Source organism: Mastigoproctus giganteus, chromosome 6, assembly GCF_048544385.1.
Source record: "Mastigoproctus giganteus isolate SK-2022 chromosome 6, ASM4854438v1, whole genome shotgun sequence".
Taxonomy (NCBI): domain Eukaryota; kingdom Metazoa; phylum Arthropoda; class Arachnida; order Uropygi; family Thelyphonidae; genus Mastigoproctus; species Mastigoproctus giganteus.
The window spans coordinates 197,457,101-197,478,807 of NC_143580.1; the positions used below are offsets into that span (position 1 = coordinate 197,457,101).

General features: G+C 36.1%; 1 protein-coding gene across 1 annotated transcript in view; it reads right to left on the reverse strand.

The window, feature by feature from the left end:
- Positions 1 to 21,376, reverse strand: part of LOC150084857 (muscle-specific protein 300 kDa-like) — a 437,962-nt gene extending 416,586 nt beyond the window's left edge. Inside the window, exon 1 of the mRNA XM_090376370.1 lies at positions 21,265 to 21,376. The gene's annotated coding sequence lies outside the window, so the exon portion shown is untranslated. The remainder of the gene's footprint in view (positions 1 to 21,264) is intronic.
- Positions 21,377 to 21,707: the final 331 nt, after the last annotated feature.

A 21,707-nucleotide genomic window follows, 5' to 3' on the forward strand; every position in this document is an offset into this window, starting at 1 on the left:
AATTAGATGAACAAGCACAAAGGAAAATTTCTATTTTGTGACAATCTACACATTGAGAAAAATGTTAAAAGATATACAGTGACCAAAAACAAATTGCTTCTAAAAATAATACTACATGTACCACCAAATATCCAAGAAAATTATTCTATTTATGAAACACACTCTAGATCTGATGAGGCAATCCTCTCCTACATCCAGGTGACTATTTTTAGAAAGAGCTGCCTAAGCAACTAGGATGAACTCTAGTTTAAAGTGCTAGAAATTTCAATGAATAAAATATATTTTCCCATTCCTCCCAAAAGCCTTCACCTCATTTAAATGACTGTCATAATAAACATGATTTTGATTTACAAATGCAAAAGTAGTTTAAAAAGGTAAATTTAATTCAGTTTTTAATTATAGAATTTAAAACTTCCTGTTAATTTGAATTTTATTTCTTTCAAGTCTCTCAAACTATTTTTTATTTTGTCAACAAAATCTAAATTCAAGAAATGGTTTTATATGGTTGATTTGTGTAACTGCCTGAAGAAATAAATATATATCTATATAACATTAAACAACTGAAATACTGATAGAAAATCATTACAGAGCAAAAAAATCCTACAAATTGTGCAAGAAGAAAACAGAAGTTCATACTCAATTACAGGCATAAAAATAAAAATGTAAAGGGAAATAAACAAACAAAAAAAATGCTTCAATTTAATTTTAAACATTGGTGGTTAATAAACCATATTAAATTTCTATTCAGTGCAATTAACAGGATATATCAAAGGCTAAAATCATAATCATATTATAAAAAATGCTAGTACAACAGAGAGGCAAATATAGGGGGTGGACAAAATAATGGAAATACCTGATATGAAAGTAGTAGTTTTTGTAATGGCAGTATGGCGTACTTATGAACATGAAGTGATTTTTTTTGTTTCTTGCAGGAAATATTTTGAAGGAAAGATGAAAAAAGCAGATGTTTATTTAGAGGCGATATAAAAAGGTACATGAAGAAAATGACCTGTCTGAATTCCAAAGAGGTCAAATTGTTGGTGACATTTAGCAGGATCACCAGTAACTAACACTGCTGATCTGTTTAATGTATCCAGAGCAACTGTATTGAAAGTGATGTCTGCATTCACTAGGTATCGAAATACAAAATCTAACAGGGCAAATTGTGACAGAAAATCAAAGCTGACTGAATGAGACTACCGACACTGAAAAGGATTGTAGCCAGAAACATAAAACTAGTGCCTCAAAAATAACTGAAGAATTTAATGTGTGTCTCAGCAATCCTGTTTCTCGCAAAACAGTTTGGCAAGAACTTCATAAAGCTGAAATTTATGGCAGAGCCACTCATTACTGATTTTAATGCTAGAAAGAGAATTCAGTTGTGTAAGGAGAACAAAAACTGGACAACCGATGATTGGAAATGTCATATTTTCAGACAAATCATCATTCGCACTTTTTCACAACAGGAAGAGTTTGTTTGGCAAATTCCAAAGGAAACATATCATCCTGACTATCTTATGCCAACCATCAAACATGAAAGAGAATCAACAATGGTTTGGGTAGCAATATCTTGTTATTCTTTAGGTCCTATCCTATCATCCCACTGAACAGCCACTGATTACCTTGATATTCTAAGTGACCAAGTTCATCCCATGGTGAAAACACTGTTTCCCACAAATAATACCATGTTTCAAGACAATAATGCTCTAATATACACAGCCAGACGTGTCCAGCCTTGGCTTGAGAAATATCAAACTGAGGCTAAGCATTTCCCATGGCCTTGACAATAATTCCTGCACCTTATCAATCAATCAAGCAGCTTCAAATGCTCCTCCATGAAGAATGGTCCAATATTCCTCTTAAGACAGTTCAAGATTTATTTGAATCTATTCCACATAAAATACAAGCTGTCTTAAAAGCAAAGGGTGGTCCAACACCATATTAGTGCATACCTGTAACTCTTATCATAAGTGTTTCCATTATTTTGTCTATTCCCTGCATATGATAACAGCTGGCATTACCCCTGGCATGGTGCCGTGAAGGGTATTGTATGGTCGTGGTACCTGCGTGTACCGGTGAACTGTACAATAAAGATCTTATTTATTTATTGGTACTGATAGGCAACCATTTTCCTATCAGTACCAAGTATTACTCATAATGTATTAAAATGGAGCATATCTGAAGAGATAACTGTTGTCAAGGGGAAGATTTTAATTTTTGCAAAAATAATTATGCTGGTTTTAATGCATTGAATTTTATTTAATGGGAACAGTTTGTTGAATTTAAAAATTACAAATGCTAAATGGAAGCTGTTCAACAAAATAACTCTAAAAATTGCTCATCTTTCGTACCTTTAATGCATTTATTATTCCAGACTGAGGCCATTCAGCTGATAAAGTCAGTAACAAAAAATGAAAGTTGCACGTAATGAATATAAACACTAGTAGGAACAGACTGAATAATACTGAATCACTACAGGATAGCTTTGGTAACATCAATGCTGACTCAATAGATGGTTGAGCTAAATAAATGTTGGTCATACTGCAAGCAATTTCTGGAAAATTTCTCATTGTGCAGACAAGGGTTGTTAGCACTGTAAGCAATCAATCACCACAGCTCAATATCCTTAAGCTGAAATCTGTTTCTTGGATATGGAAAACAAAGCGACAAAGGAACATTCATGGAATCAAATTTTTGTTTCCTGGAAAATTTTAATGTCAAGGAAAATGGTTCAATACAAATACCACCAAATGCAAAGCTGCCTCAAACTGGCTGCACAGAGTAGCACATTATACCTTCATGGGACCCAAGGCAGAATGGAATTTTGGGGGCCCCCCATCTATACCTTTATGGGACCCAAGGCAAAATGGAATTTGGGGGCCACATCTGAAGAAAAAACTAATAAAGAACATTTTCGATTTCATTTTATTGTGACAACAAAATAAACAAATTATATGACATAAGAACTAAATATAAAATTTCATCAAAATCGGAAACGTAATTTTCAAATTAGTCTTTAAGTAAAGTTCATTGACCTTGGCAGGTAGAAAGTTCAGTTTCTGATAAAAATCACTTAAAACTATTAGTAAAAAACAGCAATGAGTTTTTGAAATGGTGATTTTGGGGACCTCCTCTGATCGGGGCCCTAGGCAGATGTCTTTTTTGCCTATAGGATAATGCGCCACTGGCTGCACATTGTTTCTAAATACAGGAAACTGTGTAAAATCCACTTTACAATCAAGAACTTCTTAATTCAGCACATTTTACGGAAAAAAATTATTTTACAATCTGAAAATATTAAAAAAAGCAATCCATTACAATCTGAAAATATTAAAAAAAGCAATCCATTACAATCTGAAAATATTAAGAAAGCCCTTGTATCAACAATCATATTTATTGATACAATATTAAGAAAAAACTTGTATCAACAATCGTATTTGTTTTTAAAAATCCAAAAAATAAAATTGGGTAACTTTCTTTTCCTGCTATTGCCTTGCAAACTGGCCTGGCAAATTACAGCTATGTGGCCGTCATGGGTAGCCCAGTGGTTATAATCACCACAATCCCTCACTGGATGAAAAAACCTGAATTTGAATCCCACTGTTTACATGCAATGAGTTTTTTTTTCACAATGTGGCTGAGTGAGTCAGTTTCAGGAGAGTTGCATGGTTTGTTTCATCCAGAAATTCTAGCTCTTTGTCCAGCAAACCTACTGAGGAATACATTCAATTACAGACACAGGACACATACTTCATAGCAGCGGTTCCCAAACTACTGAGATTTATGGACCCCTTCAAAAATCAAAACAAGTTTGCGGACCCCTTCAAAAAAGAAAACTCAGTATGAACACTGGTTTTCTGAAAAGAAAATTCAAAGTTTAATGTGTGAAACAACTCAACTTTATTCTTATTTTTATACAGATATATAATAATAACTTTATTTATCATCAATTTGTTATACCTAGAACGAATAATTTGAAATATGTACACAATTATATATACTAATCGTATCGATAATAAGTAATGTTCTATAATGAAATTCGTTGCGATTCTATCTGTATATTTTTTAAGAAAATAAACACATATTACTTGATACTTTCTGAATGTTTTATGGACCTCCTGGAACTGGTCTACGGACCCCCAGGAGTGCCCACGGAATCCAGTTTGGGAAACACTGCTTCATAGCATCAGTTGCTTTGGTGCTCACCATGCACTCATACATACAAACACAGTTTACATGACTGGGCTGGTCATACAGCACTTGTGAGTAGTTTAACTTCACTTTAAAACTGCTGAAAGGGAAGAATGAGAGAGAAAATGTCCAGTCTAAATACAGCTGGAAAAATATGTTTCATTTAATCAATGGTTAATCTTTCCAAAAAAAACTTACTGATGCACAAACAATAGAATTAATTCCACACAACACAGCCAAGGTTTCTGCCACCATTACTAACTAGTCATACAGCTGTGTGACAAGTTAGAATAGCTAATAGTGGAAAAAACAAGACAGCAATTTTTATTATTACATGAGAGAAGCAGACTGAATTTCGCCACAGTACATTATTAAAATCAAAATGTCATGTAAATTGATAAAGACTGCTTGATATATCTCGTTATAATTACTCCCTAAGGAGAATATTTTTTTTTTATCCTCCAATGCAAATTTTGGTTTAAATTTAGAACAGGGTGAGCACTCCAGTCTATTCAGTTCAACTGGGGTGCCAGTGAACTGTATGTTTTTTTTAATAGATTAATATTCGGCTAGTGAAAAATGGTTAGGTTAGTTTATGCCACTAATTCGGGTTGGATTCAAGCTAAAAAAACTGTCACCACAAACTAATGATTACGGGCACCGTTTTTGGCTTGAATCGTCCTAAATTAGTGGCATAAACTAACAATCTTTTTTTCACTAGCCAAATATTAGTCTATTGAAAAAAAAACAAAAAAAACCACAGTTCACAACAGTTTAACACAGTGGTTTTCAACCGGGGTGCTGCAACAGCAGGGGTGTCACGTAATTTGGGTTTAAGTTACGTAAACCTATTTTTTAAAATTTTATTTAAGTATGTATGTCATTATAAAAAGCTACATTCTTATAATTATATTATTATAATAACTATTATATAACATTTTTTAAATATTTTATATATATATATATATATATATATATATATATATATATATATATAGACACACAGAGAATCAGATCTAACAGGCAGAAAATTGAGTACAAGTGCCACAAAATAAAATAAATTACTTAAGGGTGCCACTATTAAAAAAAAATTCGCAAACCACTGGTTTAACCGAATAGACTAGATTGTACACCCTGTTCTAAATTTAACCCATTTTTTTTTTTTTTTCTGAAGCAAATTCATTGATATTTTCTCTGACATTGCACTAGGCATTCATTAAGGTATATGACAATATATATTTGACACGGAGTCAAATATATATTGTCATATACCTTAATGGAGTCAAAAAAAAAAAAAAATCACACCATTCTTATATGACGTATATGACAACGTTTGCTATGACTAAGTTCATTTGTTTACATTTAAAAAAATAAACTGAAATTTATACGTTTGTAACGACTAGCACTACATTTTAGCCATTATAAATGTTTAAGGACGTAAATAAGTTCCGTTATCAGTGCTGAAAATCACTAAAATGAATCTTCTCAAAAACTGCTAAACGACAATTATACCTCTCTAAAAACAGGCTCCTCTCAATCCCTGAAGGTGCCACATTTTAAAGAGTTTACTATAAATGTTCATTTAACAAATTCTACTTACTTCAAACATTCACCTCATTTGCGATTTTATTATATAATTTTCTTGAAGCATCCCGATTACGATCTCTTTTCCCGCAAAACAAGATTAATCTATTTTTCTATTGGCGCCATCAGAAACGCTAAACCAATTTGAACGATTTAGCAACATGAATAAAATCGCTTCTAGTATGACCAGTTACATGTGACAAAACGTTTGATTTTTAGCATGATGTCTCTAGACTTCCTCATTTTACAATCACGAAATATTTAAGAATGCAAACCGGCACTTATATCAATTATTGCATTTCTCCCTAATCCTATAAAAAAACAATAAACCTCATAATTTAACGCGAACTGCTTTTGCAAATTATAGTTACTGTATGTTGTTGAAAGCGCCAGTCTTTGTTATAAATACAAATTAAAGAAATCGGTGCTTGTTTTGCATTTATAATAACTGATGGTGCAAACATAAACGTTACACAACGTAGGATGCAAAAGTCAGGTTAACTCGGATTTGAGATAGCCGGTTTCACTGGCTCTGATACCATAAATAGTTATTAATATACGCATGCGTATTACGACGATTTGAAACCTCTCTAGTCTGTTGGATAAATTGCAAGATTGACTCGTTTATATTTCGCCAGCTTATGTTTGTATTCATTCGCAATGGATAAGATAATTTATTAAAATAAAACATATTGTCGCTGTCATACCATGGTGAACTTTAAATTAAACGATTACACAGACCTCTCCTGATTTAAATATTTATGGAAAACCAATGTTCTAACGATTTATTATTTATTTTATTTTGTCACTACCAGTTGAAATCACCTGTGGCCGCTACTGCTTCTAACACAAAATTCGCTTCATAACCTTAGTCAGGGTGACAACACGGAACACCTGTTAACTTACCAGGTATTCCATGCCACTTAACAATGGTAAGTAATACTTTTTATTACTTTTTGGCAGGGCCGGACCGTGCCGAGCCATTTTAGTACCGGAGGCAAGAATGAAAAATTGCGCCCTACTGTTAATCATGGCAACGTTGGCAATTATTTAATCTTTCTTTTGGCGCCCCTTTCAGCTTTTAATCTGAGGCAAGAGCGTCGTTCGCCTCACCCTCGGCAGCTCTGCTTTTTGGGCATGTACCCATAGGTACCTTAAAGTACCTATTGTCTTCACCATGTCAGTCTGTCTGTCAGCACGTAATACCTGAACTCGTGGCGGTTGGATTTTCATAAAATTTTATATTGGCTCTTTTAGAAAGACTTCTCTAGCCTTCCATATTTCATTCATTAAAATCGTGCCAATAGAAATCTGGCGACAATATACGGTACAGTATATTGATAATCACAAGACTATTTCAGTTCGCGAAAAAAAATCGTTGCTTTTTTTTTTTTTTTTTTTTTGTTATACCTCATGAGTTATTACTATTTGTTAAACGTGACTAAAATGTAACGTACTGCGTACATTAACTAACTTGTTAAATATAAATTGGTGAACGTTTTAATACTCCGCATTTCAGAAGAAAGAAGCTGGCTGAAAGAACACAGCCTTTGCATGCGCTTATAATTATCGGTGACCTCCATTTCGATATAGTGACTTTATTACTTGACACTTATGTGGAAAAGTCTGGTTTCGTATGTCATAATCGAAGAAATTTCTAATAGCGTTTTCACTCGGGTTTGAGTTACCCGGTTTCAGGAGAAGATACGAGGTTTTACCACAAACAAGCACTAAATACACGTGGCTGTAGATTTGCATTGGGAAAACACTAGGATGGTCTGAATGAGTTGTTGAGAGTTAAGAAGCGAGCTATCAATGTTTGCTATTAAAATTTTTAATAAATTTTATAGCAAACATTTTATTTTATCATCATGCTAAATAAATATAGTTAAAACGACTTATTCATCGTAATTTTGAAAAGATGGGATTTGTGGAGTACATTTTTACAGCAGAAGTAAATGTTATTTTAATACGTACAAAAAGATACGTATATAAGTGCGACTCGTGATATTATCTTGTGTACTCTCACATTCAAAAAGCTTGGTATACAAGATGTTTCAATTAAAAGGAGCCTAGGTCTATCTTGCTTATTCTAAGGTTTATTCTGTCCCCCCCCCATTTTTACCCTTCATATTTGCACTAACGATGTGCATATGTGGAGCATAGTCTGAGGAAGAGATAGAGAAATAATCGGTTATATCAATTCTTGAAAGAACTGATTATTAAACATTCGATTATGCCCATCATTAATTTGGGATGAAATTTTTGAAATTAGTACTAAAACTGGAATAAGTATTAACATAACGATTTTAGATTTTACGATCACTTAATTTAAAATTTGTCTACTCGACTCGACTGTTTTTTTTTTTTTTTTTCCCTCAGCGGAAAGTTGTTCCCCTTCCTTGGTTTGTCTAAAAACGCCGTCATTATATTTCTGAAACGAGCGTAAACCGATTCTACTCAAGAGAACAAAAAAAAAAAAAAAAAAAAAAAAAAAAAGAAGTTATAATATGAGAAGACGCAATACGCCCTCGTACACAGTTAAACGTGCATACTGAAAGTACGCAAGAATTTTAATATCAAATTCAAAAATTTCAGCCCAGATATGATAAAAAAAAAAAGAAAAGAAAGGAAAGGTCCAAGCGACAAATAGCCTAAACCTAAAAATAAGCGAGATAGTTCCCCCCCCCCCCAATGCTTTTTAATTGAAACATCCTTATACTGTACTAGCAAGTAACCAAAAACTTAAATCTGAGTGCGCGGAATTTTAAAGGCTTCACTTTTACATACATATAAAAAATATCTTTTGTGTGTAAACCTAAAAATAAGCGAGATGAACCCCGGTACTTTTCCTTTAAAGCACCCTCTATATCTTAAGTGCAAGATGTTGGCCATTTCTATAGGTACATTGAGTGCATCTACGAAGGAGGGCAATAGACAAGTCTCCATAGGTTTGAGATTGCATTTCAAAAAAACATCAACGAAAAACCGATTTTGGCTTACTACTTTAAAGCTTGGGGAGATTCATCGCTTTAAGTGTGCAATTTTCATTAAATATGAAAACTAAACAGAACATATACAAGTAAATAGAGTACACAGAATAAGTGTACTTGTCTTCGAACCCCCCGGCCCAGAAATACGAACACAAATGAAATTCCGAAGTGTGTGCAATGACACACACAAAAATTAAAGCGTTCTTAAAATGCTATAAAACATTATAATATTATATTCATTATATAACAACCTAACATGTACACATTTGTAACGATTAAAAACTCTGCAGTACGCTAACAAACACAACATCCACACCTGCAACCAACCATAATTAGTGCGTAACGTGAGGCGAAGTGAGGGCAAAATGCTAGTGAACCCTCGCTCGACCGGGTGGCTTCCGGCCAACAAGCACGAGGAGGAGAGCATGGATGAACACGGAAGGAATAAATTCATCTGCTGCTGAAATACTGTTTAGTTAGGTTTTCACACAGATGCCCTAACTGGGTTTACTGTATTCATTCGATTTGCGTTATTTTTGCTCTCTGCAATAGAGGACTCAGACGTTTCCTAAATGTTCTGCGTTATAATCGATTAATTACAGTAGTCACATAATTAAAAGGCCAAATGTCACTCACTGCAGAAATGTTTCAACAGCATTACGTATTAATAATCTATATCAAAATGTGGGACGCGAAAATTGCCACAAAATAGAATCAAAAGCTAAAAATTAAGTTTGCTGATCTTCGCGGTGGGGGGAGTAATAAAATTAGAGGGAGACTGAAGGAAAAATCAAGTTTTCGGACGGTTAAGAAATTAAAACCTTAAAGAACCACTAATCTATACCATAATAAATCGGTCTGCTGGGGGGGGGGGGGGGAGCGGGCGATGGATGATTGGAAAGGCTAATGCGTCAGACGTCACTTTTGTTGAGAGACTTCATTAATCGTTTTAGTCAGAATTTATGGCAACTATACAACATTTTGCGAATAATGAGTTAGCCTGCCTTCATTCGTTTCAAAATGTATTATTTCCGAAAGTCGATACAGTTGTCAACAGACCGTTGATTATATCAGGGCGAGAATAATCCAAACAATTACCCGAACTAAGGGACTGAAGGCCTCCGTAGCCGAGCGGGAATGTGGTAGCACACACACACTCTTTGAGTAGACCGGGGTTCAAGAACCTGACTGCTAAATACGGTCAATCTGCCAATCGGCACTGGACCAGCGTGGTAGATTATGGTCACGTTTCCCTCAACGTGAATCGTTGAAGAGACTTCCATCCTGCAGTGGATTGATAATGGCTGCAATTTACCTTTACCTTTTAGGGACTGGCAGGTAGTGCCACCCACATGCCCTGTGCAAATTTCTTAACAAAAAAGCATATTTCACTTAGAGTAAGGCTACCTTCGCTTTAGTTTAGCAATATCAGACGATTAAACCCGAAGGTGAAAAGTTTTTATTTTCTTTACCAATGTCTTGGACTGTCTTAAGAGGAATACTAGACCATTCTTCGTGTAGGATGGTTTACACATATGCCCACAGTGGCTCAATACGTTTAAGTCTGGTGATTGCGCACGTTATGGGAGATGCTTGGCCTCAGTTTTGTGCTTCTCAAACCAAGGTTGGAGCATTTTCATCTTGAAATATGGCATCGTTTGTGGTAAAACAACGTTTGCGGCATGGGATGAACTTGGTCACTCAGAATATCAATGCCTGTTTAGGGTGATGACAGGACCTAAAGAATACCAAGATATTGCTTCCCAAACCATTGTTGATCCTTCCTTCACCGATGTTTGACGGTTGGCACAAGAGAGTCAGGATGATACGCTTCCTTTGGCATTCACCAAACGTAAACTCTCCCTGAAATTTGAAAAAAGTGTGAATGATGATTTGTCTAAAAATATGACGTTTCCAATCATCCAGTCTTTCATGCTTTTTACACCACTCCATCCTATTTCTAAAGTTACCATTAGTAACGAGTGGCTTGGCAACAGCAGCTCTGCATTAAATTTCAGATTTATGAAGTTCTCGCGAACTGTTTTGCTAGAAACTGAATTGCTGAGGCCCACATTAAGTTATGCAGTTATTTTTGAGGCAGCAGTTTTTGTTTTCAGTGTTCGGCGTTCCCTTTCAGTCAGCTTCGATTTTCTGCCATAATGCGGCCTATCAAATTTTGTTTTTCTCTACTTGGTGAAGGTAGACTGTCGATACAATTGCTCTGAATACATTAAACAAATCAGCAATTTTAGTCACCGATGCCCCTGCTAAACGTATACCAACAATTTGATCTCTTTGGAATTCAGACAAGTCGGTCATTTGCTTCATGTATTTTTTTTTTTTTTTTTTTTTTATATTACCTCTAAATAAACGTCAGCTTTTATCGTTTTTCCTTCTCGGTACCTGTAAAAAACAAAAAAAAAAAAAAAAAAAAATCATCAAACAGCCATTACAAAAACTACTAATTTCATCTCAGATGGTTCCATTATTTTATCTATCCCCTGTATATTTAAATGCGAAATGAACCCATCCCTCCCTGAATTTTCCATTTTACATGATAAATTTAAAACGCAGGCTTCCTTCTCAAATACAAAATATTAATGAATGAAGATAATAATACGTACAGTCGTGTGTATCCTAAAACATATACTGTATCTCGCATAAACAAACCAGAGTTTTTTTAAAAAATAAAAATACAATCAATACAAATCAAATATATATATATATATATATATTTTTTTTTGGCTGGTGCAGCAATAGCTTCGGGATTCCTTGCACCATATGGCTAATAATAATAATAATATCCCACTTTTCAATGTAACCTTTATCGCTTGCTTACTTTGGTATAGAGTCCTTGCACAATTTAAAGACAGTTCGAGGGGGAAACAGTCCAAGCTGATTTGGGCTTTGTGCCTGATTTGGGCTATATTTATACGACATAGAGTATAAATATAGGTCGAAAAAACCTCACTGTCTAAGCGCGTGGGAAGTAAAACTGTTTTGACACAGCAATGAAACGATATATTTGTTAATTTCGTTTTAAATTAATTTGCAAAATACAGTATACCGAACTATATATACAAAAGGGGGGGGGATATATATAGACAGATAAATATCTTACCTTGAACCTTTGAATTCAGTCTACGTTTAGGGAAGTTAGTACTATTTTTTTCATTTTCTTTATTTAATTTCATATATTTACTTTTATTTAATTTTATTATTTATTTATTTTATTTTGAAGTGCAGTGAAGATAGTAACGGATTTTTGGTGGAGGGCGCATATTCCAAATGGCAACTGAACTGTAGGGTTCGCCATCGCACGTATTGTGTATAGAGGAATAAAATCCGTTTCCTATAAAGTTTTTCCTGATGCAGTATTTGTGCTACGTAATTTAGCAGTTCTCTATTCGTTATAAAGTGTGCATTGCTTACTGTATTAGCACTCAGGCATGACGACAGCCATGCAGGCGTTGATTCAACATCTGCTGGTCACCAATTGTTATTTCGTTTGGTTTATCGGGTCTGTTGCATAGTCTCCGGTAGAGTGACTCCTTAACTATCATGCTATAGTGCAATTTTCTCCCTCACCGGCACTCTTAAGGGTGGGGGAGGAGTTAAAACCAAGCTCTGACTATACTGTTATTTTTTTAATTTTTTTTTTTTTAATTTGCTTGTATCTTATATCTCCATGGTATTCAACCGGTGATATGCCTACTTTTTAAGAGTACACGAGATATTCGAACGTCTTGGAGCTAATCGCCAAGACACAACATCGCTATAGAAATGAGAAAACAATAAATATAGATTAATTTTATATCTAAATTAAGATTTTGCTACACAAGAATGCCTAGTCCTGTTGAATGATAGCTTGAACAAAGAAGTTGAATGCTACAAGGGGCATATGCAGAACAGGAGGAATCATAGGGATAATAGTCAGCGAAACTGAAGGAAAATATTTTCATACTCCCCTACCCAGCAAACTAAACTGGATATGCCGATGGTAACACAGACAGACGAAGACTAGCCAGGAGTGCTGAGGAGTCTTGGACTCCTATATCTGAGCATCACCTTGCCGTCTTAAATCACTGAGCATCAGTTTAGATTCTGATCTTAACTAATGATATTAAACACAAAGCAAAAAAACTTATAATTTCAATTTCTATTATAAAAGAGAACCGAAGTTAATTACCGTTTTAAATTGTCCCCCCCCCCCAAATTACCAATACGGTGCAACCCTTCATCTCACAGTTTATCCATACTGTTTGGGAACAATTTCGAACTATGCACCGTACACGGCACTAAGAATGCTTCTGGATTTTCAGCCAAATTTCTGGCTTGTACACCTTTTTCTTTACCAACCATGTTAGCGCCATTATCATAGGCTTTCCTTCGACAATTTTTTAAATCAGTGGCTAAAATTGAAAGTTTTTTTTTTTTTTTTTCAGTTCTTCACTTAAGTCAAAACCTGTACATTTTACAACAGGTGTAAAACCAATAAAATACTCATTAATTTCGACTTCTTTGTTTTCTTCTTTTGCTAGATCAACAATACGTATAATAAATGTTAGTTGTTCAACATGGCTTTTCTCCCTGGTACAATCTAGTTGAACTGAGTAATATTTACTTTTTTTATTTTATGTATGATTTCTTCTCTCACTTTATTATCCATTAAATTAATAATTTCAAGATAAGGTAAGGTGATATACGCTTGGCTGCGTATGTCGTTGTTCTTAACGATTAGTTTATGTGATTTGATTCTGAATATTTCATTTTTTTTTTTTTCTTATCTCTTATTTAGGGCGCCTCCGTAGCCAGGTGGGAAGGAACAGCAGTGCGTAGCACACGCTTCTTGATTAGACCGGAGTTCGAGCCCATCACCACCAAATACGGAGGATGCGAAAAGGTCAGGGAATGACCACCGCATATCCCCGGAGCAATGTGGCCTTAGTTGCTAATGCTCCTAAAAACCAAATAACAATAACAAATCTCTTATTTAATAAATTTATTTTTTGTTTGTGATATGCGAGGCTCTCTAAAGCGCGGGGTACAGACAGGGGCCCCTCTTGTCCGGGTATACTGGCACGTGCCGCGTACATTTTACTTCTATAGAAGTTATTCTGAAAACTATTATTAAAAGTGTTGTTATTATTTGCTTTTATTGCATTACATTTGTGAATTTTCTAAAAACTAGAATTAAAATTAAAATATAGTTACACTGTAGTGTGAACTTAGACCACCTCTTTACAGAAATACGAACACATAATGGCACAATTACATTAAAAAAAAAAAAATGTTCTTGGGGCGTTTACCCCTCAGCCCCTCACTTTTACCCTTCTTTGAAGCCAATACCATCACGATGAATATTGTAAAATTGAAATACACAATCCTTACAAAAGCAAGTGATTAATAATGGCGATATCACGAAAGCAAAAAGTGAAATAACTTTTGAAGGTGTTTCGAAACCAAACTCAGTCGGACTGGCAGGTTTTGGCTCCCAATTATTATGCCATCGACTAACAGAGAAGGGCAACGAGATTGTTGAATGGAACAAAGGTTTGTTCCATTCAACATTTCCCATTTCTCTTACAAAGAAAGACTTAAGTTCTGCAAATTGCAGTGTCTGGAGACTAGGTACCTGCGAGGTGGTCTGACTGAGGTGTATAAGGCCTTGAATGGTTTGAACAAGCTCAATGCTGATGGGATTCTTCCAGATTAGTTGCCTGATGGGATATAAATTCAAATTGAATAAAGACAGTTGGGATTTGCCTTTAGCCAGAGGGTGGTTGATGGCTGAAACAAACTTCCATCTGTTCTTGTAGAAGTTGACAGCTTAAATAAATTCAAGGCAGGACTATACAAACTTTGTAGTTAATGGGTGGGTGAAATGGGAAAACTAAAATTTGGTTTTTAGGAGCATTAGCAACTAAGGCTATATTGCTCTGGGATATGCGGTGGTCATTCCCTGACCTTTTCGCATCTTCCTTATTTAGTGGTGACTGGCTCGAACCCTGGTTTAATCAAGAAGCGTGTGCTACGCACTGCTGCTCCTTCCCACCTGGCTACGGAGGCGCCGGTGAAATGGGAAAGATTTTTTCCCTTTTTTTTGGCTGATGCCATATAAGCTTGCTTTTTTGCATCATATGCCTTTACTAATGCTAATGGTCATGGGTCAATCCGCCCCTAAGCAAACTAACACATGCCTTGAATGGGTTGAGCACGCTGAATTCTGATGGGATCCTTTCACTTGTTCAGATTACGAACCTAAGGGGACATAAATTCAAATTAAGAAAAGACAGATGTAGAAAAGATGTGTGGAAATTTGCCTTAAGCCAGCGGGTGGTTAATTGCTGGAACAAACTGCCATATGTCGTTGTGGAAGTTGATAGATTAAATAAATTTAAGGAGGAACTGGACAGGCATTTGGAGGGAATGGCGTGATTTTTTTTTTTTTTTCCTTTTTGGCTGATGCTGCATAAGTTCACTTGCCACTACTACTACATATTTGAAACTTAACTGTTAGTGCAATGAACCTCTCTGCTGCCACTGCATATAATGAGTTAAGTTAATTGACTTAACTCATTATTAAAAAAAAAAAAATGCTTAGGGGAATCCCCTTCACGACTGGCCCGATTTCTTGCATCAGCTGCTCGGTATAGTCACTGGTTATCGCAACACCATTACGATTAGATTCCTCAAAACAGCGAAATAATTTTGTCGCTCCAGGACCTAAGTTTAAAAAGGTGTTAAAAGGTAATGTATGAACTATCAACTGAGAGCGGCGCTACGTCCCTTAGGGCAAGGTTTATCCTGGACTTCATTAGAAGTAACACTTTAGTTTTCCAAAGCGTTTGCAGAAGTCCAGAATAAACAAGTGTTATCGCAATAATTACTGCAACTGCTAAAACAAAGCAAAAAGCGTATTGAATTATAGGGCAATCAAGCCAAGTTTAAAAAACTGAAATTATTATAATATAGATAATCAGTGATAACTGCTTGCGATTAGAGCTTAGCTGTAAACTGGGGAGGGAATAAATAATAAAATGCCGCAGATGGAAAATAGTGAGTGAGCGGAAGGAGATCTAGATTGTCAGGTTCGAGGTAACGTCTGTTCATGGCGTTCAATAACCAGGATTTGTGACTTACAGAGGCTTTGGCTAGCAATGGATATTTATGGCTTTCCAGCCATTTGAGACATTACGTGTGCTCCATGAGAAACAGTAGTTTCGCCACTTATCACTCGTGTGAAGAGGTTTGTATTCGAATCGAATACAAACTGCGGAGTAGTTAGCCGATCTCAGGAAGAAGAAGAAGAAACACGATTTCCCCACGGGGTTATTCCAAGTTTTTCAACCCACAACGCATGGTGCACACTATGTGGATTTTAGCAACGTACAAATACACAGTCTTAACCAAAATGTATGAATAGATCAGCATTTTTATTTTTTATAACGCGCCCCACCTGACTGCAAAGAAAAAAAAAATCTTCTATCCACTATTTGAGAAGTTATATTTAACACAGAATTCAGCCTTTTATATAGTTTACAAAAAAAGTAAAATAAAATAAATAAATTTTCTGTTTATACTCCGGGACGACCACGTGGTCAGAGGAGTTTTACACGATAGAGAGAATACAAAAAACAGCACCATATTTGGCAGTCACGGGCTTGAACCCCGGTCACTCAAGGCACGTGTACTAATGCACCTGCGAAATGACCACTCGGCTACGGCACTTATTAATATTAGTATAGTAAGGCTGAATGATGCAAAGAAGAGAATTTTTTCGGCATCAGCCAAACAAAAAAATAATAATAATAATAATAATAATTGAAATAAAACAGAATATTCATACTATTTTCGTTCCCACAAGATAATTATTCAATTCTGCTTTAAACTTAACTTACTGCCTCCATCAAGTTGAGATACAACTAATTCCAATGTTCAACCAACATTGGAACAAGTACTGTACTGGAATTCGACAACCCGCTATCTATAGGTGAACTTCATGGTCCAATCTTCTGTTATTAACTGGCATTTCATATTTGTATCCCCTGGTTCGTGTCTCACCCACGAGGGAGAACAGACCTTCCTTATTCATTTTACTCAATCCCCTCGGTGTCTTAATACCTCAATCAGATCATCCCTTAGATGTCTGGTTGTCAAACTTTGCAGGCCACACCGTCTAAGGAATGTGGAAGATCTCAGGACGAGGGAGCAAAGTTCTCCCATTCACTCGTTCTTTGCACTCATCACCAATCTAGTCGCCTCTCCGAATCCTTTCCAGAAATTATGTTTTTTCTCAGGTGCAGGTTCTAGATCTCAATACAATACTGTATTTCAAATGCAGTCTAATCACTGCCTTGTAAAGAGGAATAATGACGTCCATCTTCCTACGCTAACTTATCCATTAATACTCGTTACTGTTTATACATAACGCTCCATTATAAATATAATTTACAAGAAAAGTATTCATTTATTATTATATATATTTTATTTTATCTTTAATGCAATTCTTGTGCTTTATCAAAAATTTCGCGACCCACCCATATTTTTTGCTGTCTATTGTGGGACCCTACCCACAAAGTGACAAATGACGAAACTGGATTATCATCGAAACTGGTGCACTATATCTTGAATAGCTGACGCGAAAAAAAAATAATAAATAAAAATAAATAATAATAATATCTAGCACTTAACCCGCTATCCACCATGCTCAACAGCAGCAAGTACGGATATAACTTCAAAGAAGGAAGGAAGAACCTGTACACCCTCACCCACCTGATGTACATGGATGACATCAAGCTGTACGCAGGAACCGAGAAGCAACTCTAGAAACTATTCCGGATCACCGAAGAATTCAGCAATGATATTAGGATGGAATTTGACCTAGACAAATGCAAGACCCACGAATTGCACCAGGGGAAACTAGTCAACCGAAACTACCAGCTGCAGACTGGTAAAGAGATCGAAGCTATGGCAGAGGGAGAGGCCTACAAATACTTGGGGATGATGCAGGCTCAGCAGTTACAGCACAAGGAAATTAAGGCCTTCCTGACCAAAAAATACCATCAGAGACTCAGAAACCTGCTGAAAGCAAAGCTGAATGGAGGGAACACAGTTAAAGCCATAAACACCTATTCAGTCCCAGTGCTAACATACTCCTTCGGAGTCATAGATTGGGCTAACACCGAGCTGGAGGATATCATGAAAAAGACAAGGACAATGATGACAAAGAGTCGCCAACAAGAAAGGCAATTGCTCGGAAAGGAGAAAGGGGCCTGACCTCATCGAGCAACAGAAAACAGCGATTGCTAACCTGAGGATTACCTCCAGAAACACACAGCAGCACTCCACCAGGCCATAAGGAAGATAGACAAGCGGTATACCCCCACTCAACCTAAGCGAGGAGTCCCGTCTGAAACATGAGGCACAAATGAATCTAGAAAGATGGACAGAGAAGACACTCCATGCTAGACACTGCAATGATCTCCATCAAGATCACATAGATAAAATTGCTTCCAATGCATGGCTTACGAGCGGGACGCTCTTCCCCGAGACTGAAGGATTCATGCTCGCCATCCAAGACCAGGTAATCAACACCAGCAACTATAAAAAATACATCGCCAAGGAGCCCGTAGTGTCCGATGACACATGTCGACGATGCCATCTGTCCTCAGAAACGATCCAACACGTCACCGCGGGATGCAAGGTGATCGCCCAGACTGAGTACAACCAGGTAGCCAGGATAATACGTCAGAAGCTAGCAAGGAAATACCAGTTGATCAAAGAAAGTGTACCGTACTACAAGTACGACCCCCAAGGCAGTACTAGAGACCCAAACCCACAAGCTGTAGTGGGACCGCGCCATAACAACGGATAAGACAATCCCAAACAACAGACCGGACATAACCCTTGTAGACAAGATGGAAAAGGCTACCTATCTGATTGACATAGCGGTACCCAACACTGGCAACCTGCAGAAAAAGGGCTCATATGGTGAGTATGGGCTTGGTACACCCAGGGTCCTGAGCTGGTTATCATCATTATTCCCTGCCTTGGTGATTCCATTTTATCTCTCTCGGGCTAATTCAGAAATTTTTTTTTTGGCTGGTGCAGCATAAGCCTCAGGCTTCCTTGCACCATATGACTAATAATAATAATAAAACCCATGGAGAAAAAAATCATGGCGTACACGAACCTAAGACAGGAGATCAAAGAAATGTGGCAATATGCAACAAGTTACGACCATCCCGATCATCGTGTCAACCACCGGTATGGTGCCAAAGACCCTACATAACAGCCTAGCAGCAATAGGTCTCCCAGCCAACACCTACAAGGAGCTTCAGACAGTGGCAATCCTGAACACCTGTAGGATAGTCAGAGAGTTCCTCGACCATCAGTAAAACCAGACACAACAACAACCACCCTGTGTACTTGGTAGCACGAGGTGGAACCCCCAATCAGGGAGAAATAATATAATAATAACACTCGCCCGATCGCCCAGACGAAAAGATCTGGATTAGACAAGCTGCTACAAATCCAACAATTATTAGGATTTTCATGAGTGCACACAACGTAAGATGAAAACCACCCCAATTAATAAACAGCTTCGGAAAACTTGAAATACAAGAAAAAAGTGGAATTTCAAGAACCTCCACATCGAAGTACGATGCTAATTTAAATTATTGTTACTGAAGAAGTAGTGTGTTTGATTTATGCAATTTTTCAGAAATAAATGAAAATTTTGAAAACAAAAATTAAATAGGATTGTTTCTGAACTGCTTCTAGAACACTGCCCATCCGAACTCCACACTATCCTACAAATTTCATAGACAAACAAGTAAACAAAATTTAATTCGATTTTTAATCCAAAATTTAATTCCTAAAAGTGAATCGGGTCACTAAAATTTATGTCAAAAAAGGTTCTTAAGACTCGAAAAATAAAAACTAAATAAAAATATATACAAAAAAATAAATACTTTAAAAATACAGACAATCCATGTCACTGATACAAACGTATCAGTGACATGGATTTAAAGTGCGGCAAGATAAACAGAACTGAGAAAATCTTTAGATATGGCTGCCTCATATTTCCTTATCAAGCTCTGTACATAGAAAAGATAAAATGTATCATGCACGACATCAATGGCGAACATTGATTAAAGAGTGTCACTTTTTTATCTTTCTATTACGTAACAACTTCACATGTTATCTTTAGGTTTCACTTATTTTCAAATCTGTTGCATACAACAACTCTGAAAGTAGTCTTTATGAATTTCTTTCATACAAAGATAAGCTAGAGTGATACGCTTAAAAATGTGGAAAAAAAAAGAAAGAAAAACTTTAACCACAGTACAACATAATTTTCGTTTGACAAGCAATGCCAAACGAAAAAAACGCGTCAGCGATCACCACTACCGCACGACATCCATAATAAAAGGAATTACCAGGAAAAAAAAAAAAAAATGAAATACATCAGTAACGCACCAATGATTTTTCTTTGGGGAGAGGGAGGTAAGGGTCACAGCTGCTGCTTTGACCTACAGAAAATTACCCGGCATTTTTTAATTTTTTGAAAAGTCTCTTCGAAGAACTGAAGATGACATCCTCCCGATTAGCATAGTACACTGTCGTGCAGTTAGAAGCGAGGGATGTCATCTTCCTCACGCTTCTTCCCGAATGTCCATAGAGGGGATGCTCAAATCTTAGTTATTTAAGTTATAAAAAGCGGGGGGAGGGGGTAGTCGGAGCTTGAGCTGGCTCTAAGAAGCCACGCACAACGGATCAATTGATTCATTTTTGCTGATGGCCGCATATCAGTCCATATTGTGAAATGATAGTATTCGATATTGTTTTTTTTTTTTTTTTTTCATTTCGAAGCCGATTACATATTTCATATTATAACCATTCATTTTGAGTGAATAAGTCTGCTAATGTAAACCAATTATACAGCCATTGTATGTATTAGCCTCCTATATATATATATATATATATATATATATATATATATATATATATATATATATATATATATATATATATACAGTAGTACGTGTATATACATATCATATAGGAACATATTTTGATCATTTCAATATGATTTCCTTGCAATTTTCATGTTTTAAGGTAATTCCATTTACTTCACTTCCCGTTATAATCATAAAAACAAATCCTATAAAAGTATAAATTAAGCAATATGACCTTTGAACGGATGATTAAAAAAAAAAAAAACATATATCTTTTTTCCTGCTTTATTTAGTTTTACTGTTAAAAATAAATAAAAAAATTCGCCCTTCATATTATCCGAGATTCCTGGGCTAAAATATAAATTGTATGGCTATATCACAAAAATCATATCAAAATGATGAACAGAAAACACTTGTTTTCTATTCGGTTATGAAACGCGTTTCGTAGGGTACATAAGGTGTTATGCACTACATCCATGACAGAAAACGCCAGAAAACTGAAGCGCACGCGGTAATGAGACATATCAACTTACTTCGAAAGTCTTTCGAAGGCAGCAGTAGGAATTAAAACTGGGGAAGTTCCTTGACTTCTCAAGAACGATAGACTTCGCAGCGAACACGCTTAAAGTAACCGTAGTCGGCTACTTACTACTACTCTTATAATAGAGAAGCATGGCAAAGCATGGAACACGCGCTGCTCTCGGTAAACAGATTTAGATTTACAAGAGTGCAGCGCCATCTCCTGGTGTATGAGGGCATTTGATATTTTCTTCGAGTAAATACAGTACTGTATTTCAGTTATCCTTCTTATTGTAAGGGCGCGAACACTCCGATTCTTAATAACCTGGGGGAGTGGGGTGGAAAATATTTAGTTAAAGTGTATAAGACGTTGAGATGGTTTAGTGAAATGAATATTCTCGTTGATGAGTAAGACAAGAATCAGTGGCTCCAAGCAGGGCTGGTGTTCTTTGGTGTT